Raw genomic sequence first — 25,212 nt, 5'->3', positions numbered from 1 at the left:
ACCCAGTGCTCATCCCATCAAGTGTCTTTGTCTACACAGTGCTTGGTGCCTGGCAGGGGTTAAATAAGTGTCCTTCAATGACATAACTGCACAGGGGAGTTGATGAAGAACAAGGGTAGATCAATGTGATGGTAAATGAAAGTTTCCAGGTAGGGAGTGATCACTTTGCTTGGGGAGTTAGACAGGATTTCACTCCTCAATCACAAAAGCAATTTGAAAAATAGAGCTACTATTTATTGAAAGTCTCCTCTTTGTTTCGCACTGTTGCAGGATTCGATACATTTTTAAAAAAATTTTCACCATAACCATTCTCGTAGCCACCTTACAGATGAGGAGACTAAGGCTCAGAGAAGTTGTGATTTGTCCATGGACTTGGTGAGGCTGGCGGGACGGGGGCAGCTCTACCTGGCTCCAAACCCATGCTCCTCCTCAGTGCCTCCTGTCTCCCTCCACCCACAGTCTTGCCTCATCTTTCTACCACAATGTCCAAATCCATACTTGTTCTGTGAAAACTCCACACTTGGAATACCTTCTTCCTATTTTATTTAGCAAAATTCTTTATTTTCTTTTCAGCCCAACCCTACTCCAAAAGCTTCCAGGATCCAGACTAAGTCCCCAGCATAGTCACCAAGCAAATACTCTATCAAAAAAGGCAGAGGAGAGATCCTACATTGATTAATGAAGGTTTGTATATTCTGTGAAATGACAAGTGACTCCTACAACATATAGCAGGGCTATTCTCCATCTTGAACTTCTATCCTTTGTGACCCCACATGCACAGTGATGGTGAGCTCCCTGCAGTCTAAGTCGCAGCTCCATCAGCTCCCACCTCTGTGACTTTAGACAGGTCACTGAACCCCTCTAAGCATTATTATCTTCATTTGGAAACATGGAGACAATAATATAAAATCTACCTCATAGGGCAACTAGAAGGATTAAATGAAATATTAACTATTAAAGCCTTAGCACTACTTGGCACACAGTCATATTGGCTATGATTGTTGGTGATGAGGAGTGTGTTGGTAGAAATGGCAATCCTACATGCTCCTCATATGATATTATATGGTAGTAGCTTTGGTGAGTTGGCTAAGGCCCTGTGTGGCACTGAGACGAGAGTAAGAGGCTTTTCAGTGACATCAGCTGAGTGTCATTGGTGAGTGCTAAGGCATACATTTGCACTGTTAGAGCCCCATACATGGTGGCTTGCCATAATAGGCCCAACCCCTAGGGAGGTTGATCCCCAGCAACTGGCTTAACAAGTGTTAAACAACAGGATAAAAAAGGTCTGGGAATATTTAAAAGAGATAGTGTGCAGTGATATTCAGAAGGGCAGCTGGTAACCTCTGCAGGTCTAAGTGTCTCTATCTGAGATAAACACTTTCCCAACTCCTCTCTCTTGCTCACTCCTTCCCCTCCAGCGGGTGCCCAACCCCCATATCCATGTCCTTGCTCCTTGCCTTTGTCTATGTTAATCACAACCATCCTTACATCCCAGTTGAAATCTCATCATTCCATGAAGCTTTTCTCACCGCTGCAGCCCCTCTCCTTCCCCTGAGTTCTTAAATCAGAGCTGTCTGTATCTCTCACATGTCCGTTTCAGTATGGTGACCTTGCACTAATATTCCATTGTTCACATTTAAGCCTTGATGATTAGTCTGCAGTTCTTCATGGACAGGACCCATGCCAAATACAGTCCTCTGCATTCCAAAACCGAGGTCAGTCCTGAGGCCAGATGGAGCCGATAACCAGTTTTCAAGCTACATGCTTGTTGGAAAGATAAGTAGCAACTAGCTGAACTGTCAGGGCCATAAGACAAATGCTTTCATTTGAAATAAATAAATAAACTGAGAACAAAGAGGAGATGTTCCTGGACCAGAGTTACAGTTAGTATCAGAACCCAGGCTAGTGTTTCTCTCCTCAGGCTATGGGAAGTGTTAAGCTTTATAAGAGAGAACCAAAGCCAAATTATGCCTCCCACCTTCTCCATTTTCCTTTTTGTACCTTTATCTTAATGAAAGATTTGAGTTTTGTTGTCGAACTGGATACACAGTCAAAAATACATGTTCTCTTATGATTCACTGTAAGTCTTCCAAACTCTGCTAATTTGAAGACATGGACTCCCTAGTTTCAACTTCGACATTCCGTTCAACCCTGTTGAAATACTTAAGGTGCACAAAAAGCTCCCCCACACAGGCTTTGCACATCTTCCCCATGCCTCACTTCATTTGGCTAGACTTCTCCGTCCTCAGGACTTATTTTTAAGTCCTCTGCGAAGTCTTCACCAACCCTCCCCAGATTGGGGTATTCCCACCAAGTGCTGCTCTAGTTCTTTGGGACAATTCCTCCTCCAGACCTGTTAATTCCTGAAATATGTTCCTGACATGGGCTGCCATCTTGATAAGACCTGCCTTCCTGGCTGCAGTGACTGACGAGGCAGTGGGCACCAGATGAACCTGGGCCAATCAAAGTGTCTCTCTGTTGTGGCCACACTGATAGGTCCATAGAAGATTCCTTGATGCAAAATAAGCCAATTGGAGGCTCTCTCCAGGATGTTTCAGGCTTAAGCTGCTAGGAGGGCACTTACTTTCCTCTCTAAGAATGCACTAAAGATCAGAGGTCAGAGGGTCTGGAAGCCATGATTCTTTCTTACTGGAGAAGTCATTCTGGAATGATGAAGCCAACTGAGAAAGAAGAGCAAAGACAACATTTAGGAGAAGAGAATCTTGGACAGGTTTGATCCTTTATGTTTCCAGTGCAGTTCTCACCCTGCCAGTTAGATAGTTTGATCAAATGGCCGTATTATAGGGCTGATGGGCCCCCTCCCAAATTCATATGCTGAATCCCTAGCCCCTAGTACCTCCAGTGAAGGTAGCCTCTCAACTAAGATCAGGTAGCTTGCTTTAAACATGATTGGATGGCACTTTTCTTTTCCTCTGAGGCATTTTTCCAACTTCTGAATCAGCTACTTGCTTACTCCCAGGAAGGGGCTTTTCTTAGCTCTATTAAGAATAACTTTACCTGGTCAAGATCAATATCACTCTTGTATTTCATCTAATAATATCTGAATTCTAGTTAGACCACCATTCATTCACCAAATGTCTACTGCAGGCCCACTAGTCATCAGAAGTAGCCAGACCACAGTAGATCTATCACTGAACTTAGATTCAATGTCTTAACCTTCTACGAGCGTCAGCCTTGGGGACTACTTCTTAAACCTTCAAAAGCTTTATGGTCTATTTACACTTGATGGTGTTTGTTGCTTGTTTTCCCTGCTACAGTCCTTATGTACTGCTGCCTGCTCACTGCATTCTATTGCAGGGAAGCTCTTTCTCCTAAAACAAAGTTTCTAAATGTATTTTCCTGCCTCCCTATACATCAATAGACTCCTTGCTTGTTTAAGAGTAAACAAAAGGTGGTTCCTCAGGAAAATTCAGCAAACAGAGGTTAAAAATAAGCAATGAGAAATTTATTAAGCTACAAAAATCTTCAGTAACTGGCATTTGAGGTTTTCAGAGGTGTGAAAACAGAAAACGGATTTTTTTTAAGTTCTCTTTGCTCTTTTAAATGCATCTTTCCCTGTGAGTCTCACGTAGCTGCTCCCTTAATATTTCATCAATGGCTTTGATAATATCCTTCCACCTTTCACCTCCTCTCCTCCTCACTAGATTGTACCACTTGTGAAAACCATGGCTAAAACTCAGTTCTTTCTGGTGAACATGCTTGTAACAAATTACTGCCTTTATGTATTTTTTTTTGTTTCACTTATCAAAAGACTACACAAAACATGTAATTTAAACAGGCTTTTATTTAAATAAAATTTTGCATATTTATTTATTTAAATAAGTTTGGTAAACAGCACTGTTAGGTCTTCCGCAAAAATCCAGACAAAAAATATTAAAATTATTTGCACATCTATCTTTCAATACTCTTTATATAGACAGAAGATACATTCTTGAGTTAAGCCACAGGGTTTTTTTAAATAAATAACAAATGAATTCTCTATGAATCTAAGTGCCTTTGTCCTAATTATAGGAAAACAGATGAGAATTTATTTGTCTGCGTGTCACAATCCACTCAGCTCAGGATTCTGAAAAAACCTACTTTTCTGCTTTTTCAGAAGTTCTCAGTCTTATCTTTTTGAAGATTTTACCTTATTTTAATCCAGAGTATTTTTATGTATTACAAAAATAACAACTAAAAAGTGATTTTGAGTTCAGATATGTTTGTAAAATGCTAGCTAGAATAAAGTTTTGTTTTGTTTTGTTTTTTTAAGTGGCAAGACAATCCTCTGGGATTTTAAAATGCTTGCGTACCCTGAGGATCCACAATGGGTGCTTGTAAGCAATACTTACAATTTATTTGACCTCCATAACCACTTGGTGCAAAAAATCTTTTAGGATTAGTGCTATCAGTATGATGTCTCTAGTCATTGCAAGTGACTTACAGAAGAAAGAAACCTTAAAGGCCTAACACAACATTTTTATTTTCTTTTAAAAATTCAAGCTACCATTCTACTTGACTTTAAAACTACATCTAATTGCCTTAGAGGGAGTACTGATTTTGGTGTTACCACATGGCATATTCTTTTTAAAAAGGTCTGTATTTAAACACTTTAATCAAATACTCATAATAGAGAGAGAATCAAGACACCAAAAAACCACTCACTGGAAGTTAATGAGCCTTTCATCTTTGCCACAAACTATCCACCCAATGGAATAGTCTTTGGCCTTGAAAAAGAAGAAAATTTTGACATGTCCTATAACATGGATGAGCCTGCAACACATTCTGCAAAATCAAATAAGCCAGACACAAAAGGACAAATATTGTATGATTCTCTTTATGTGATATACCTAGAATAGATAAATTCATAGAGATATAAAGTAGAATGGCGGTTGTTAGGGGCTTCAGGAAAGGAGGAAATGGGAAGCTATTGTCCAATAAGTATAGAGTTTCAATTCAGAAAGATGAAACAGTTCTGGAGATGGATGGTGGTGATGGTGGCCCAACAATGTGAATGTAATTAAAGCCACTTAATTGTATACTTAAAAATAATGAAAATAGTAAAGTTCATGTTATGTATATTTTGCACTAAAAAAGTAATAGTTTGAGGTGATAAACATATGGAAATCCCATAAATAAGGAGGGTGGGACATTAAGAAGAGAAAGGAGAATCTGAAGTATTCAGATATTTGAAGAATATTTAAAGTAAATTTCTGTTCAGATCTTCTAGAAATTCTTTTTCTTTAATATAGGGAGTAAAGTAACACAGCAATTTTGAAAGGGGGAACTAAAGGAAAAATAATTTAAAAGTCCTAAATTCTTAATATGTTAAGTTTTAAATATATATGTGAGCCTAATGCATATAAGCACAGGGCTAAGTAATATTATAGATATAAATACAAAAAGTTTTTATCTTTGTTCTCAAGTAATTTATAATCTCATAGTAAGATTCACCCATTAGTAATCTGGAGTCACAACCCATCATGCTAAGAGAACTCTGGGGATACCAGGAAAGGAGGCAGGTTTGATTGAGGATCCATTTCCTGTTCTTCACACCTACTCTCATTCTGTCAGCACTGAGATCCAGATCCAGATCCACTGCCTCTCAGAAGCCATTGGTCATTTGTTTTAACCCACTGTGGTCCAATTTCTGAACTCTTCCTGTGATCATATTCTAGTAACGATTCAGAACCTTGCCCTTTTCTCTCAATGGTTTTAAGTAAACACTGCAACATGGCTGATACATATTTTTATGCATTTTCACATGTTCTCCCTATTTGGTCAGAGGCATCCATTGCTTTGGAGATGATTAAAATTGGAATTTTAAAATAGGAATGAAAGGGAACAAAGGAAAATGGTGTTTTGAGTCCATAGTATAAGAAGGTTTTAAAAGCCAGGTGTGGTCAGGAGAGAAAGGATTCTCCATGTGGGAAGCTACCAGCACAAAGTGTTCAGGGCCCAGACAAGACCAACCTCACTCTGGTGGACAGTAGAGAGGACAGCATATAGGAAAGTTTTCCTCACACTCAGAGGGTTTATCAGCTTTCCCTGCCCACATCCCCTCCATCTTGGGAAGGGACACAGAGGGGCTTCTTTGTGAAAGGGGAAATATCCCCGATAAAGTATTTATAATTCAAATTCATTTGTCCCAATTAGACCCAATTACACCTAAGAAAGTATTCTTTTTTTTAAAGATTTTATTTATTTATTAGACTGAGGGAAAGAGAGAGAGAGAATGAGTGGAGTGAGAGGCAGAGGGAGACGCAGACTCCCCACTGAGCAGGGAGCCCAATGTGGGGCTCGACGTGGGGCTGGATCCAGGGACTCCAGGATTATGACCTGAGCCAAAAGCAGATACTTAGCCAACTGAGTCACCCACAAGCCCCTAAAAAACTATTATGAAATGAAAAAGACTGAATCATCTTTAATGGAAAATTTAAATCTACCGGCCACTATGCATAGGACTGAGGAGAATAGATATAGAAAAGAAAAGTATGGGGATCCCTGGGTGGCTCAGCAGTTTAGCGCCTGCCTTTGGCCCAGGGCACAGTCCTGGAGTCCCAGGATCGAGACCCGCGTCGGGCTCCCTGCATGGAGCCTGCTTTTCCCTCTGCCTGTGTCTTTGCCTCTCTCTCTCTATGTCCATCATGAATAAATAAATAAAAATCTTAAAAAAAAAGAAAAGTATTCTTTTATTTTTAATTTTTGATTTTTTAAAGATTTTATTTATTTATTCATGAGAGACACACAGAGAGAGGCAGAGACATAGGCAGAGGGAGAAGCAGATTCCCTGCAGGGAGCCCGATGAAGGACTTGATCCCAGGACCTTAGATCACAACCTGAGCCAAAGGCAGACACTTAACCACTGAGCCACCCAGGTACCCCTCTTTTATTTTCTGACCCATTTAGTTTAAAGTATGCAAATGATAATTCCTTTCACATGTTTAACACAAGGAGACTAATGTCTCCTGGAGATCTGTGGAATACTTTATGCAATATACCCAATAGATGCCTCTAAAATGTACTGTATGAAGAAATGAAAGAAAAAAAATATGGATTTCATTTCTTCCCTGCCTCTTATTCCACTAAAGTCAAGATAAATTTTAAAACAGAGATTTTTTTAAAATAACATAAGAGAAATCACAGAGAGAGTTCTGGAAAAAGAACTGGCATTCGGAAAGTCACAGGGTTTAGTCCTTGGAATATTAATACTGCTGGCCACAGACAGTCTTCCTGCCAAGGTTTCTGTAAATAAGCTGAGGTAAATATCTATCTGGACCAGTAAAGTCCCACGAAAGTAATAAGCAAAGTTTTCAATCCTCAAAAATATTTGAACATCTCTCTTTCTTATAGAGAAAAAATCCTGGAACTTCTCATAAATGGATATTTCCCTTGGGGAACTAATATCCTCTCCAGGGTCAAACCTGCATTCTCCTGAAGATTCAGTGAAGCAACACTCATGAGAAGTGTTTTTCTTTTTATTATTCTCTTACCTTAAAATTCACTTGGCTTTAAGAAGTCACTGAATATACATTCTTCTAATTGGAGCTTTCAGTAGGAGAAAAACTAGGGCAAATTTTAGACAAAGCAAAGACAATCTTAAAAGTTGGCAACCAGGTCAGGGAAGCCTTAATGAGAAAGTTAACAGACTGGGTGGCTTTTCCTTGTTGTGCATGATGAGGTGTGCAAAGTTATTAACAATAGAACTCTGCAAAAAGCAGTGTGGAAAGTAGGTGAATATTGATTCTCTGTCTAAAGCTCATAAATAATTAAAGAGGCAATTGTAGTTTAAAGATACAGGGATTACTTTTTTTTTTTTAGCTTGGCACAGTGGTATTCAGAGACTCACTATATTCAGTATCCCCTCCAAATTTTCTTCTCATCCTTTAAAAAAAAACTCAAATTTCATCTCATTCATAAAGCCTTCCCTGACCAGTTCAGCCATCACCAACCACTCCTTTCTCTGAACTTGAAGAGCATATTGCCTCTAGCACTCACTGGATATAAGCTGTTAGGTATCTTTTTTTCCCCCTCTTAAACAAATATGGTCCAATAGATAATAAAATCCTCCAGGGTAGGGATCGCATTAAATTCCTCTTACTATCCCTAGTACCTAGCCTGGAGCCTGATCCACAGTCCATAAGAGTTCAATAAATGTTTGTTGTTAATGATGATGTGTTGTAGATGCATCTGTAACATAATCTGGATAAACACAATACAGGAAAAGTGCAAATCATCATCTAACGAACATGCAAGCCAAGAAATCAATATGAGAGAGCTGTCTGAGCTCCGAATGAAAGACAAAGTAATGCCCTTCTCCCTGGCCCAACATCCAACATGGTGATGGATTATGCTACATAAAATTATCGATAAAGACCAATGTAGTCACAATGATTTCTAAATAGTAGCAAGAAATATTAGATACAAAATGTAACATTATAACAAAGGCAGCTGAACTGAGAGGCCATACATGGAGAAACAGATTTCCTTGATGAAGAAGTTTGTAAATAAGTAACCTAGAGCATAATGAAAGCATGGCATTTTCATATCCTCCCTTCTCTAGCTCCCCAACCCAGGGACCAAGGTGCTTATTTCTCACAAGATATTTCGAATGAGTGTCACTTGCCCCTGAAACAGAGGAGCAAGAAAGCAAACTTGGGCACTTAACCTTTGCCAAAACAAACCCAATCCTTCAAATGATCTACATTTTTACGATATGAGTCAGGTTGTGTAAATTCATACAACCCTCACTTACATGCACAAGAGGAGTAAATCAAACCACTTACCTCTTGTCTTCTTCCACAAGATTTGGCTTATTAGGAATAGAAAGTTGGGGCCAAATCTGTTGCAGCAGTGAACCTCACTTGTCTTTCTCTGTCCCTCTTTGTTTATTCTCTTTCTACTTAGACTCTTTCTTTTATCCTGATAGTGGGAAACTTACGCAGAAGGCTCTCTACCATTTTTATTGAATATATATGTAACATACTCAGCGCCAACATTGGTCTAACTGATGAAGTAGTGAAAGGATTAATCAGGCCAACAGCCCAAGTGTCTCTGGGCCTTGGGTAGAGAGCTAGAGCAAGGTGGGAGGAAGGGAAAAGGAGGTGGGGGCACAGATTGATATTCTCCTCACAGACTGCATATGCTTTGTTGCTATATGGACAATTGGAACAAGGATAATTAATTTAACTGATCACTTCAACAGAACATTGACAATGATTTGACTGACTTATAATAGCATTTACTAGTTCTTTAGCTTAACTAACCAACCAACAAGATTTGAATGAATGCATTTAATCCTCACCTCATCCACTACCACGTTTCTCAGTCACCTTTAAAATTCTGAATGGGTTAAAGAACTTGCAAAATTAATTGTCTATAGAGACATATTATTAATCCTTTTTTTGTGCATTAAATACACTAGCTAAAGGAAATGAGGATTGAATTCCATGGGTTAATCAATGTGTAGCAGTAACCATTTCTACAGCCAACTTGGCTTCCCTCACAGCCAAAGGAAGACCAAAACCATCTCATCTCTTTGAAATAATTGGCGTGTGGTATCTTTTTGTGAGCCAAAGTTCTTACTGAAATAAAGAAAGAATTATACATGTATAACATATTCCTAAACTTAGTGAATGCAGGAAGCTTTCATTGTAAGATATAGAATTTTCTTTCTAGATCCTGAAGATATGGCCTCAGAAATGATACATGTACTCACGGTCGTTCATGTCCTGTTGACAGTGGACTGAGGTGCTCCAAGTCTTCTCTTTGTCAGTAGATAGAGGTGGAAAATATTTCAATGGGATGTACTCATGTCCAAAACACCCAGGAAGAAAACTGGAAAGAACCTAAATAGAAGTACAGAGGAGCACATTTAGGATGGTTGTTTTTTTAGGACAATGGAGGCAGCCCTCAAAATGGTGAGTCGGAGAAATGGCTGCAGCCAACACAAGGAGGCACTGTGGGGCAGAAAGTGGAATTCTCCAGTAGATGGCACTAGGAAACGTGTGGCACCAATGGGCACTGTTACCAAGATAGGAACAGCTTTCACACCTTTGTAGGCAAGGCCCGATATGGAGTACCATATGGGCTAAAGTGAGTATAAGTGGGTATTTCATACCTCCTTAGGTTTGATTTTTATGTTGAAGATATACTTGGGATGGCACATGTATATGTTTGTAGGAGTATGATTCCATATGTGGATATGAATATGTGTGTGTATGAACACCTATGTACACAGAAAAATGTTAGGTTATATAGATATGGATTGATACGAGTATAGATATAGATTGGGGGGTATTATTACAATAAATGGAAAACATGTTACAGAAAGAGGACTAGCTTCTGTTGAGTATATACTGTGTACCAGGCCTTTCAATATACTTTCTCATTTAAATGTGACAATAGCTGTAAAAGTGGCTATTACCTCCATATTTACCAAAGAGGAAAGTTCACGAACTTCATACAGATTAAGGAGTTTGCCCAAGGTTACACAGCTGAAAAACTGCAGGGCCTGGATTAAAATCCACGTCTGCTTAGCTTCAAAACTTGAACGCAGTCTTCAAAACCATAATACAGTCATGCTTCACATCACATAGACTTGCAATAGATTCTTGCAATGTGCAAATTAACTCCAGAGAATATGGTTTGTGTATGTTTGTACAAACAATACAGACATGTGCATTACACAAAATTACAGTAATATATATGCAAAAGTTTGATCTATGTTGAATTACAAATATATATATGTATATATGTGTATATATTTATGTATATACACATATATATAAAGTTAAATAAATACCACATTCCACTTTCCCCCTTTTTACCCCAGATAATTATTGAAGAATCCCATTATAGGAAAATACAGAAGAATGAATTCCAATATGTGAGCTAATTAAAATGAGTTACTTAAAAAGAATATCAAGCTTATTTTAAAGTGGCTATACCAAATCCACATGCATACACGATGGGATACATTCACTATTTACCACAAAATGCATTTAGCATTAAGGTGACAATATGAATTCCATCAACACTGCCTTTTTATGTTGTAGGAAGAGCCATTTCCTACATGAGTAGGAAGAACTCATTTCCACTGAGTTGATTAGAGCACACCTTAACTCAACCCACTCCACTATGGTCCATTGTCATTGAAGGCTCATAGCCTTTGGGCACAAGCCTTTCCATCTTTTTTTCTTGTCTGGAGAGCGTGTTGTTCTGTAAGTTATGTTTTTGTCAGACAGATTAAAGAATGTAGTGCACATTGAGCATTTAGCCCGGTGTTTGGCAAATAATAAAAAGTCATCAGTGAATAAAAGTCAACAATGGTGATTATGATGACTGTAAGAAGAAGAAAGAAGAAGAAGCAGAGGAGAGAGAGCTGAAGGAAGGGAAGGAAACTGAGGAGGAGACAAAAGTTAAGAAGAAGAGGACAAGGGGAAGAGGAGGAAGGTGAAATTATAGCCAGAGATAAAGGATTAAGGTGACAATTTCCAGTTCTTGTCTTCTTAGTGTCAGAGCTTCTCCCAAAGGTACAAAAATGCCATATGAAACAGTATGGGATGTAAAATATATGCCCTACACCTTGAAAAGTATTCTATTATTCATTTTAGGTTTTGTACAATTTTCCCCTTTTTGCCTCAGATTGGGTACCTTTTCTGTAGGCTAAAGAAGACTGTCATAAGAACTGAGCCACTGGTTGAGATTATGGGCTTGAAAAGGAAGAGAAAGGCAAGAAAAATGTTGTCAACTTGTACTCTGGGCACTTGGAAAAAATACTCTGGTTATTTACAAATGGACTATTTGGCAGCATGGTAAAGGTTAACTTTGGTGCTCTGAAACCAGATGGAAGATGTGGAAGCTCCTTCTAGAGAAAAAGTGAACTAGATGATTTCTCTGGTGTTTCTGATCTCTAATTAATAGTAGCTGAATGGAGAAATCTGACCCACGTAGAAGGGAAGAAAAGAAAAATAATGCATTACCTTCAAAAGTAAAATTCCATTTAGTAAATTTCCTAAGCAGATTTTTGTCCTATCAGGCCTCAGTCTTTGTGTTTTTCCTTTGTGTTGAGGAATGTCGGGAACTGAGTTGGTAATAAATTAACAGCAATAATAAATGCTAACATTTATTGAACATTACTATATGCAGAGCACTGTTTCTCAAGCTATCACTTTATACTCAGTGTAATCCCATAAAGTAGGTATCATACTATAGATGTGAAACAGGAAGCTCAGAGAATTTAAATAATTTGGCTAGCCACACAGGTAGTAGTTAGCAAAGCTAAAACTCAAACCAAGGACGAGCTGAAAGGAAAGCCATCTTTGGTCTACCATGCTATGTATGGTTAGATAACATACAAGATGCCTGCTCCAGTAACTCACACACAGTAGGTATACAATAATGCTTCCCTTTGCTTTCTTCAAAGGAGTTACTGCCCTTGGATTGTCACTTCTTTCAATTGTTTTTAACTGTACACAGGTTGATATAATGCCAGATGTAGACAGTGATATTAACTTTGACCTGGGGGATCTGAAATATTCATTTTTTCCTGGATGTTTCTGTTTTGCTGATTCTAGATCTTTGCATAAAAGCCAAACATCCTTCCCTGGGCTTAAGAAGCCATGAGATATGGGCCAACCATCAGAGGTTGTTAGCTCCATGGAGGTGAGATACGTGGTGATGAGAAGGAAGATATCTGACTCTCCTGGGGTTCCTTTTTCTATACCATTCTGACACATTAATACTTAAATAATCATGTGGGATATACAAAAATTTTAAATTGAAGGAGGACTCAAAGATTGACCTTGTCTCCAGCAGATAAGTTTCTGACCTACTAGAGGACTACAGGAAATTGGATCAGGAGCACAGGGGATGGTGGCTACTAATTAGTTATTGCCACAACAGGAGGACATACCCATCAAGTATAGTCCTTGTCCAAGGAATGACTATTTCAACTCTTGCCCTGCAGAGTTTTATCTTCCTAAATCCCAAAGTAGGATAGCAAGACAAGTGAGGAAATTGAGGACCACAGATGTCCAAGGTCACAGCATTTGTGTACAAGTGAACAAGAATCTATGTTTTTCACCTCCCAGTCAAAAATAATCTTTGATTCAAGGCACTTCCACAAATATTGGAAGATGGTTTGCTGGGGAAAGAAAGGATCCTAATTAGATGTGTTTGGGAAATGGGGCATACTTGCTACCATTTTTTTCAGAATGTAAAATGTACATGATGCACATGAAAGTCTCTCATAAATCCTGCTATAAATTTTTAAAACTCGTTTTACCCATGAATTCTGTACATTTTGATCAGGTTTGTTTTTAAATACTTGTTAATATCCAGAGGCACTAGTATTTCTCAAAGCCCATTTTAAGGAATAACATCTCAAAGCAATTCAGAAAAGTTTTGGAAATGCTTCTTACTGGGAATCATTAAATAAATAATAATTGCCTTCTATTGGTATTTCTATGTGCATACTCTCCTCAGAATACCATTCTATGTTTGAGCAGATCATTCTAGTCCCTAACTTTTCTTCCATGATTCTCTATGTTCCTAGATTTGCCTTCTCTAAATACTCTTGCTATGCCTTCCTCTCCCCTCTATCTGTGACACTCCAGTATTCTCAGTATAAAACCTGACTTCTCAGTCTGGCATTTCAATCTCTCTGCACTGCTTTCCAAAATGAGTCCTTTGGTTTAATCAGTTGACTTACTCTCTGATTCCTACATAGGACACGAGCTTTCTTACTTCCTCACCTTTGTGTTCTCCCCTCTGCCCACATGTGTAGGTGTGTTTGTCAATAAATTGCAAGTTCCATCACTGTTCCCCTCACAAGACCTGGCCCTGTGTCTTAAACAAGGATGCTTTAACAACTCTAATTGTCCTCCTGCAACTGCCTTCACTCCCTACTGACTCTCAAAAATTAATGTCCACAGCAGGGTCACATTTGATGACCTGTGACTCAGCAACTCAGGTAGTGTTATTTTTAAGTTTAACTGTGGTGACATAGCTTCACTATTAAAAAAGTTAGAAATACCTTAAAGAATTGCATTTGTGAGGAAAAAAGCAACATACTTTATAGTTCTGTCTTTTAAAAAAATATTGAAATTCTAGAAATTCAAACCCAAGTTTTTGTGTTGGTTTTAAGAATAGATACCCATGGAGTTGCGTCAAGGACATACTGCAAGTAGTTCCATCTTTACCTTATAAAGTAACTATTTGCAGAGGGATCAATGAAGATGAAGGGAGAGAGGTTGAGACAGAAGGACAATCAATAGTCAAAAGATCTAGCTTTGGGCTCTGGCTTTATGGATGACTCCTGAGTGACCTTGGGAAAAGTGACTTAACCTCCCTGGGCAGCACTTACTTTGGCTGTAAAATAGGAAGTCTAATATTTAAACTCACAGGGTTATTGTGGGAATTAACTGTGGTAATTGCTGTAAAATGCCTTGTAAATTACCAGGGGTTTTGCAAATGTTAGTTACTGTTAAGGAAACATTCTGGGCATCTCCAGGTTTATTTGTTTGTCTGTTTTCATCAATACTAGAAGTATTTTCAACTGCACTCAGAATAATTTCTATCATGAAATGTGAGATTCTTTCATGTCCGTATTATTGCTCCATGTTCCAGTTCCAACTCTGCTCATATTTACATTTAGCAAAGTTAATTTCTTAACAAAAATTCTTCTCTTTACTATTTGAAGAGTTTTGCTCATTCGTAACCCAATGAAATATGCTGAACCCAAATTGGACTTTCAACTACACACACATACACAAACCATCAGATTTATTTTCCTTTCTTCCTTCCTTTCCTTCTTTCCCTCTTCTCCTCCTCTTCTTTCCTTCATGCCTTCATCGCTTCCTTTTTTTCCTTCCTTTCTTCCAGTGAGAGTCTAGAAATACTCATATCAGAAAATGCTACATGACCAGAGTGATTATATTTTACTTCTTCCCTGTCTGAGTCTACATGAAACACTTGTAAAGTCTCACCAATTTCTCCAGGGCATTAGACAGTCTCTAGTCAAATGTAGGTAAAATGTGCCTGTGTGTTATTTACCAATTAGGTCCCAGAGCAGACTATAAAGTTAATGCATAATCTACTATGCAAGACACTTGATTACTGAAGAGCATCCCTCAGGCATTCTGCAGCCTATAGGGGTGATACATTTTCTATGATATGATGGGAATTATTGGCTCACTGGACCAGAACACTCTCAGAGTCCACGTAAAGACCCTTATTTTCACAATGGATTAAAAGGGAACAGACTCTGGTTTCCTGCATATTCACAGTCTGCAGATTATTGATCTGATAATGAATCCATTCAGCATCCTCTGGGTATCCTTAGCTCAATGTATGTGCAACCCCCCTTCATGAGGCCTGAGTCACACAACTCCCTAAACCAGCACCTGCATAGCAGCTGTTTATGGTGCTCAACTGCTCAGATGACATGTGTCTTTAAAGTGTAGTATTTCGGCCTTCCTTAAAAATACAAGGTCAAGGAAAGTAATACCCCCTAGGAAATAATAAGTAAATTGCCATAGGCACTAAATTATAAACAAGAAAGGCCTATATAAATATAATCATAGAATTTCAAACCTGGAATGAAATGTAATAAAATTGTTTACAACTTACTGCACATTAAGGCTAGCCTTGGATTAAAGACAGGACTCCTTTTCAAATTAAGTATGTGTGTGTGTGTGTGTGTGTGTGTGTATTTTCCTAATCACATGACCTCATGTCATGCAGCCTCTGAGGAAAGTGTGTTCTCCAGTGGCTAACATGAACTACACTACACTACAAACTACACTACACTATAAAAATATTTCGGAATATTTGGGAGGTAAGGTCAAAACTTGATCGTATCTCCATCTGGTCTTTTAGAAAAATTATCTTCTAAATTTCAATATAAAGATCAATTCTGTTCTGAATGACTACTATCTCATATATGCAGATGAAACAATACCCTTTACTCCTCTATTTCCATACCACTTCTGTCCCCACCAGCCTTTCTACGTCATCTTTCTACCCCATGCTCTAATGGAGATCTTTCTGCTTCAAGCAGAACTCCAAATCAGAACCGTGATTTGAACTACCACTCTTTCTCCTACATTTTTTCTCCCTTTGGAATCCTCCCCCCCCCCCCCTTTTCCCAGGCTTCTGTCTTTTTGCACTAGGGTATGGAGGCTCTGCAGTAGATTCCCAGGGATTCATATAGGTCAAGTGTTCACTTTAGTTCTGTAAACTAAAAGAATGAATGGATTCCAAAAGAAGTCCAGCCAGGAATTTACTCTATAAGGCCTTGCTCTCTGACATGTTCCATGCTCCATAGGATCTTCATGTTTTAATATGAGAAAGACTGATGAAAAGATCTCTAAACTCACCACATTGGTTTTCTAGTGATAGGATTTTAGCTTCAATGTATGCAGTGAAGTATTCAGTCACGTGTCTTTGAATTGCATCTACTTAATCTCTTTTTCTATCAAGGGCTCATAAGCACCACAGAGGCAATAACCTTTTTCTTACTTCTGGGTTTTAACCCCCAGTGGTCCTCACTATATAGTTCTGTTCAATAAATGCTAATGTCCAGCTATTTCTGCTCCTTCTATCTCCAGATAATTTAGAGTTGACTATAATAAAAATAATTTGGAACTTACTGCCTGATGTCATTAAAAATCCCTTGTCAGGTAATTGATAAAAGAGCATTCCAGCTTCTCCCTCACACTCACTGGCTCAAAGTTCATGCAATGTGTACAAATGATACCTAAACCACCTTGGGCCTGCTGATTTGAGGATATTATCCATCAGCAGATGAATGGTAATGTTCATCACAGGCCATCTATGCTGCCTGATGACTGGTGCTCCAGGGCCTCACTGCTGCTGGGACACTGGGAGGCTAGGATTCTAGAGGAAAGTATCTTGGGACAGTGGTTCCCATGCTCAGTTCCAAGTGGTAGGCTCCAGTTCTCAACTAGTTTCATATCATGGTCAAGGCTACAACTGACATCTCCTATCTAGGTATTCTGAGAAAAGCTGAGACAGTTGCTACCAAAGTCAGGTATCTCTTCTCAGCAAACAACCCCCTACTTCCCATTTCTCCTTATGTCATGGCATTCTCTCTTCATGAAAAAAAAAAAAATATATATATATACACATAAAAATGGAATATAAGGCAGGAGGTTATTTTTGGAAATCAATTGGGTAGGTACCTTACTTGGAAAGGGCTTTTTTTTAAAGCCTCAAAAAGAAGTTTAAAAATTGGAAGTTGTTTTTAATTCATAAAACTCATTGATTGAACCTGGCTAGCCGATATACACGTATGGCTTACACTTCCAGTAAAATTTCCCTTGACATTAGCCAGTTAACCTGAATGTAAGGCAATGATTTGTTAACTATATTTCTTTTATTTCTAAGGCCAATTAGTAGGGAGCTTTTTAGCCATAATAAATTTGTAGTATCTACTTTATTCTCAAGAGTGTTATTGATAAAACAAAAATAAGAACACTTGCTTATAATAAGCATGGCCTTTAAACCCACCCTTACAAAGAATCTATATACACTACCCCCCACCCCAAACAATGCTCTCAGAGGTCATCAAACCTCAGCTCTACATTAGACCAGTCAGAAGCTTCACAGTCAATAGGGAGCCACATACTTCAGCTCTATAATCACATGGTGAGGGTAGACTAGATGGTTTCCATTTAACAACCATTCCATGAACCTGAATAGCTGGAACAGATTTTGGAACTTCCTCCCAGGTGCATAGATAGATCTGTAAATATGTCCTCTTGTTTTACTAAAAGGAGCTTCAAGAGGCTGATATTCACCCATCTCAAATAAATTTGTTTAAACTCTTGGGGGATTCCCTTTAGCTTTTTCATTACCACTACAGAATAATATACACATAATTAGGTGACAGCATGCCCTTTGTCTGAACATTATTAAATATACAACAATTATCACATATAGTATATTCTATGTGCATACAAGCCCCTTCAGGGTAATATACATATTCTCAACCCCAACCAAAAAAAATATGAATTATTAACATTTGCTCTTCAAGTTCTATAAAAGTAACTTTCAGATTGTGGTGCTAAACACTCACTGCTCTTGCATCTACACAGGCTGGCTGGAGAATTCATGTGCTGTAGTGTTTGACACACTCATTCTCTCAGGTGAAATACTGCAGGCAAACTGCATAATTTATTAGGCTGGTACAGCAAAGCTGAATAATTAGATCATCTCCTTGTACAAGGCTACATTTTATGATGATCTTTTTAACACTGTAATCTAAATTGGGGTTGTAGTTGGAGGCGTGGAGGGGGGTTGAAAGTAAACTAATTGGGAGATGCTCTATGAGAAATAACAGCTATATCATTTCATGCCATCAAAAGTAGGATCTCAAAAAAAAAAAAGTAGGATCTCATCCACAAAAGACTTTCAAATCATCTATATTATTGGCTAACAAGCACCTCAAATCTTTTAATAGTAGGAAAACGATTGTTGTGTATACATACACACAATATTATGCTTTTTGGTGGATGGGGAGGAGAAGCAAAAGAATCTTAGAAGCCAATAATTTCCTCTATGAACAGGCAGAGATGAATTTCCAAGTGTTAGCAAGAGGACACAAAGTTAGAGAAAGAGCAATGCCTTACCCCGCAGCTTCTCTTGAGCCTTGAAATGATGGTTTTGAGAGAGTAGCCAATGTCACCAAGGAGTCAACTCTGAATAAGAATTTGGGATCCTTCTCAGGTGATTAAGGTAAAGAAGGCAGCTGATGTGGAGGACACATGCATGTCCCGGTATTTGCTATCCTGGTTCACTCAGTCCTTCCTTATTCTTTATCAGCAACTGAACACTAAAGTGGGTTCAGTCAGCAAATAAAGATTTGCTTTTGAAGTGCCTCCCCTTGGATTGCTTTCATTAGCATCCCGTTCTCCTTCAATGGTCAAGTGTTACGTGAGGATCGAGTTATTTTCCCATTGGCAAATTTGCTTCTCATGAAGTAGCCAGACAACCCATCTCAGGGGCCCCAGCAAGAACCACTGGAAGATCATGCTTCCTGTAGCCACTCTGGTTCTGCTTGGCCTCCCCTCTGCCACATTGTTTCCTCCTTTTTTTTTTCTTTACACATTACTGAGAGGTTAAATTTTTACAAATCTTATATTCATAAGACATTTTTGTCTTTGAGCTGATGGAAGATAAGGGGGGCTCATACACCTGGCCTTCCTAGGATGGAAAACTCCATTTGAGAAACTAATTGGCTGTCTTGAAGGTTGGTACATGAGCACACTTTACCATGAAATTCAGACAGCAGAGGCAGATTCAGAGAAAAGGTAATGAGAAACCTTCACATGGGATCTGGTCCCTTTCTCTCTGAAAGAGGACTAGACCAAAGTCAAATTCTGTTCCTGTGGTTATTTCTGAACTGAAATAATAGGTACCTGGGGTTCTAGACACCCGAGTTTAGGTGCCTAGAACCCCAGCTTTCATCCTCATTTCATTCTCCTCTTTCATTATCATTATGACAAAAAGAAACAAAAATAGTCTTTTATTCCCCAACATTAAGCAGCATGATTTGCACATATTTGCCTTAAGCGTAGGGTAAAAACTAAGGCTCACTCATATTCATGGTTTCCTTTGAACATCACATAATTGGTCCCTAGATTTTCCTGAAATCTTAGATTTTATTCTGAAACCCTTACTATTAGCTATGACTTTATCCTAAGGATCAACTCCCTTTAAGCCTCAATATCTATCCCCTGCTTTTGGAAATGGAACTGTTTTTCCAAAGGCTCAGCATGCTGCCCTTTGGGCTTTTGCTATATCTATAGCAACCACTCTGTTGGGGAACCTTACAAATAAAATTAGGCTTTGGAGTTTGGCACACATAAAACGATACATTGCAATAATAAACATTTTAGGTTCTTTGTTTAAAGCAGCAACAACAGCTTATTAATAACTGCTGAGGTACTGCCCTTGGTTCTGAGTAAAGAAAAGGGATTCTACTTCTTAAAATTTAGTGTATTTCCAAGTTAATTTGCTCTCGCATTTAAGGCATTTCCTTTAGATAAATCAGTATGAGACCCACATTTAGAAGAGATGTATGGTCTCAACTGGCAATTGAGAGTGAAGTTCTCTGTTATTTTTGAAGGAGCTTCCTAATTTTCTCCAAAAGCTGTACATCCCTATTTCTAAAGTCTTCCCTTTCAAAGAAATCTAATGATTTTGTAAGGCCATTCACTCTGTTCTCAGCATTCCCATGAGGCTTACAGGAGAACAAGTACCAAATATTTTATAAGTGCGGATAAATAAAGAAAACAATGTCAGTCATGCTGGATTCAATGCAGCATTTCCTTTTATTCAATAATCTCCTTAGTAAAAGGAACCAGGACTCCTTGGAGAAATAGCTCATTCGAAGACTAGGGCAGGAAATATATAAGATAAGCTTAGAGAATCTTGCAGCACCAAAAATTAGGAAAGAGTTTAAATAGACATAGACACACACACAATAGAGATGGAAAGAACATCAAAGGTACACAAAGAGGCAAAAGCATCCCAATGGCCAAAGCTAGAACAATTTGGACCACAAAATAAAGTAGTAAATAAATATTCATGAGTCTGTAGGGGAGGAAAAACTTCCTTTTACTCTCTTAGGTTCTGCAGCTGGGTCTAAGAATTAAACTAATATAGTTCATTAACAGGAAGAAGGATACAAATTTTACATAATATTTTTATATGTATACAGGAATCTTCAGAAGGAAAATAAAGACCCAAAGAATCTGTTAGGCTCAAAAGCTTATATAGTTTTTAGAACAATAAGTTGTGGGGATATGACATCACATAGGCATTTAAAATAGGGGCAGTAAATTTTTGGACAGTGACTAGGAAATCAATGGGAGAAATTTTTTTTTTTAAAGATTTTATTTATTTATTCACGATAGTCACACAGAGAGAGACAGAGAGGCAGAGACACAGGCGGAGGGAGAAGCAGGCTCCATGCACCGGGAGCCCGACGTGGGATTCGATCCCGGGTCTCCAGGATCGCGCCCCAGGCCAAAGGCAGGCGCCAAACCGCTGCGCCACCCAGGGATCCCTCAATGGGAGAAATTAATGGAAGATAAGGATTATTTGAGTAGGTCTGTTTATACATTTTGAAGAGGATTCTCAGGCTCCAGTGAAAATAATTTTCCTTTTGATCTGATATCAACAGGGCATCTTTTCATGGGGAACTTTAGGACTTTAGGAACTGGTTTTGGGTAGAAAGGGGAAAATTAGAGACCCTTCTGTATCTGCTGTTTCTCAATGCTGTTAGCTAAACAAAACAAAACAAAACAAAACCAAAAAACAAACCCCAATATGCTAAAGTGATATATTTTGAAGTGACACATGTCCTGAACTCCTTCAAGCATATACTGACATAAGTAAATGATTAAATAAATGAGGGAGAATAGACAAATATCTCATGCAGAACAGTTCCAAATAGCTTCTGTGGGTAACCAGCTCTCAAGGTTGAATGTAACCCCCCACTCTCTTCTAATCAGGCTACTAATAGTGACTTCCTTCCAAAGAGATTACATACAATATGGACAAGGGGAAAAGAGTTAACTTTCTAGTTGGTAAGCCTACAAACATTACCTCAAACACAGAAGTGATGTCATCTTGATAGCCTGTACCCTTGATATGAAGTGATAAGAATGGTGTTATTAGTTCTGTGGTGTTCCCCCCAGAAAGCCATAACCCCACTCTAGTCATGAGAAAAAACATTGGACAAATCCCAATTAAGGGTCTTTCTGTAAAATACTTGCCCATTAGCCCTCAAAACTGTCCAAAAGTGGAAGTGTAACCTTCTGTCACAGGCAAGAGGAGGCTAAGGAGACACGATAACTAAATGTCATATGGTATTCTGCATGGTATCCTAGAAGAAAAAAAGATAAAAAACAAGGAAATCTGAAAAATAGTATAATAATATATCAATACTGGTTCACTAATTGTGATAAATGTACCACATTAATATGCTAAAATAGGGGAAAAAAGAATGTAGGGTATATGGGAATTCTAACTTTGTAATTTTTTTTATAAATCTAGAATGATTCTAAGATAAAAAGGTTGTTTCCTAAAAAATAACAACTTATTTACTATACTTCATGCAAAACCTAAGCATATATATACACTGCCGTTGAACAAATGTTTGTTGAATGTATGAAAATAAAATTTTTCTGTATTCTGTATTCTTGACTCTCATAAATCACCTTCCAAGAGGTCTTTAATACCAAAATGACTTTGAGGGCAGAAGTGGTATATGGAAAAAGTAAATTCTACAGTAGTAAAATTAGAAGTAATTTCTTAGCAATAAAAGTAAATATGGGGTGCCTGGGTGGTTCAGTCAGTTAAGCATTTGCCTTTGGTTCAGTAATGATCCCAGGTCTGGAATCAAGCCCTGAGTCTGGCTCCTTGATCAGTGGGGAGTCTGCTTCTCCTTCTCCCTCTGACTCTCCCCCTGCTTGTGCACTCTCTCTTTCAAATAAATAAAAATCTTTTTTAAAAAAAAGAAAATATGACATAACTTATAATCTCCAACACAATGATAACACCAAAATGATAACACCAATAAGAGGGTAAGCTTTTTATGTTCAAAATACTTTCACATTTGCAATGTCAATTCCTGCAATAATGAATTGAAAAAGGCAAGGTAGGCATTATTTTCTCCATCATAAACATCAAGAATCTTGGGGCAAAGGGAAAATGTACAATGTGTTTAAGGTAGAGAAGTGCTTCCTGAATCTACATTTTGGCAATAATTAGGTTGTGGACTTGGGTAAGCCATCTCACTCTTTTGGGGTTCAGTTTCCTGTCTGAAAAATGAAGGGTACTTTCATAATAGAGGAAAGTTCATGTATAATATAAACCCCCTCCAATCCAAACACACAGAATATATAATAAATTTATTTATTTAAAAATAAATATAGAAATGCACCAAATACTATGAAAAAAATCAAGCACCAGAAAGGAAATTTTAGGTACAGGCAGAGGCTAAAGCTCCATGGTCACAAAGGGGATGAGACGTTGCATATGGATGGTTCAGGTGGGACCCTCAGATGGGAATGTGCACTTTCCAAACCGGGCTCAGATTATGTGTCATAGAGACTGGAACATCTTCTCTTGTCTGCTCAGATGGGCTCTAGAAACATGGTCCTTTCCTAGAGCCTACTGCCAAAGTCAAGATTCTCCCATGAGCCTGGTTTCCAGGCTATTGTAGGCAAAGGCACTGAAAGTATTGCTGAGCTTCTTGTACTCAGACACCAAAAAGGCATGGGCTAAGGAAACATAAAATGACCTTCCAGGAAAGGGGCACAGGAAGGAATTCCCCAAGAGATGAGTGAAACCAAAGAAATGGGAGAATTCTTACTCAAGGTAATAGAAATAATTAAAACATCTAAAAAGATGTTTAAAAATCAGTATCTTTGAAATCTTTAAAGACATAAGGGAGGAGAATGGGAGACTTGATAGTGTGTTAAATATTAGATTAACACAACTAAAGAAATTGCAAAGTGAAAGCTGAAATTGAGAAAATTTCCCAGGATGAAAACAGAAAGACAAAATGGTAGGGAAAAAAAATGAAAGAAACTGACATCGAGGCTGAGAAGTACCAATGCACCCAAGTGAGAAGAAAAAAAAAAATACAAAGAATGAGAGAGAGAGTCAAAAAGAGTTAGGTTATGGCTGAAACTTTTTAGAATTAGAAAGACAAGCATCTTTGGATTAGGGAAACCCACTGTATGCCCAGCAAGAGAAATAAAAATACATCCACACATAGACACTGCAATGGAGGGAAGACCATAAAACCCACCAAAGGAGACAAATTACCTAAAAAGAACAACGACCTGGTTGACAGCTCATTTTTTCACTAATAAAAGAATTTGTTCAAAGTGCTGTGGGAAAATAATTGTGAATGTAGAATGTTATGCTTTTATGAATAAATGTAAAATGAAGGTATCTTCAAAATTTTAAGGACTAATAAGTTTATTACTATCAGATTCTCACTGCAAAAGCGATTAAAGAATATAATTCATTGAAAAGAAAAATTCGGAAGTGAAGAGTGGGATTTGAGAAAGTTGGTGAACGAAGAAATTGTATATAGTGATAAAAATACATAAATACTGTAAACAGTAAAGAATATAGATAGGCTTTGTGTTTAAAACATGTTAGAATTAAAATTCCAAACAGCAGTAGCATGAAAACTGGGAGTGAGGAGATCTGAGGAGTATGAGGTATACTAAGGTTCTCTCTAGTACACTTTGTTAGAAAATTAGTAATGGAATATGTATATTGAAAATTTGAGGGCAACCGATAAAAGAAATAATATGCATAACTCACAAACCACTATGAGGGAGCAAAGAACAAAAGATAGAAAACTGTATCAACCCAAAAAGACTGGTAGTGAAACAGGAAAAAGAAAAAGTAACATAAAGAGAAAATACAAAATAAGATGGTAGAATAAACCCAAATGTATATAAGGAAGCAATTTTCAGAATAATACTTTATGCATAGCATTGATATCTATTATGTAAAAATTTTAAATCCCTAATAATTATAACGTATATACACATATATGTAATCAACTCTGGAATGCTTTAAGGAAACTGAGTCAAACTTATAACAGTGGTTGCATATTGGGTGAGGGGCCCAAGAAGACTTTATCTACACATATTAATTATTTGTATATTAAAAAAGAGGGATCCCTGGGTGACACAGTGGTTGAGCATCTGCCTTTGGCTCAGGGCAGATCCCACTTTGGGGAATCGAGTCCCACATCGGGCTCCCTGCATGGAGCCTGCTTCTCCCTCTGCCTGTGTTTCTGCCTCTCTGTGTCTCTCATGAATAAATAAATAAAATCTTAAAAAAAAAAAAAAAGAAAAACACAAAATGTTCAGGCTTATTAATTGGAGGTGATGGAAATCCAAGTATTATTAGATTTTTTCTTTGTATGCCTTATTTTTTTATTAAAAAAAAGATGTTTAGGCTGTTATTCCTTCTATATCTAATAATACGTGTATTTCTGAATTACCCAAAAGCAGCCAAGTAGCTTTAGGAAGAATCAGAACTAGTACCAAGGTCTCCTAATTCCAACACCATATTTTCTCAAAGCTTTACACCAATATTCTAGGTGTTCTGGTTATAATCAATGTTAGCTGCTCCCTGAGGTCCTAA

General features: G+C 38.0%; 1 protein-coding gene across 2 annotated transcripts in view; it reads right to left on the bottom strand.

Annotated features, from left to right (window-relative positions):
• Positions 1-25,212, bottom strand: part of LOC140635212 (urea transporter 2-like) — a 470,205-nt gene that overhangs the window by 388,229 nt on the left and 56,764 nt on the right. For both annotated transcript variants that reach the window (XM_072829450.1, XM_072829451.1), the window contains exon 2: positions 9,719-9,848. The gene's annotated coding sequence lies outside the window, so the exon portion shown is untranslated. The remainder of the gene's footprint in view (positions 1-9,718; positions 9,849-25,212) is intronic.

The sequence above is a fragment of the Canis lupus genome, chromosome 6, assembly GCF_048164855.1.
Source record: "Canis lupus baileyi chromosome 6, mCanLup2.hap1, whole genome shotgun sequence".
In the NCBI taxonomy this organism is placed as follows: domain Eukaryota; kingdom Metazoa; phylum Chordata; class Mammalia; order Carnivora; family Canidae; genus Canis; species Canis lupus.
This window is presented reverse-complemented; position numbering and strand designations above follow the sequence as displayed.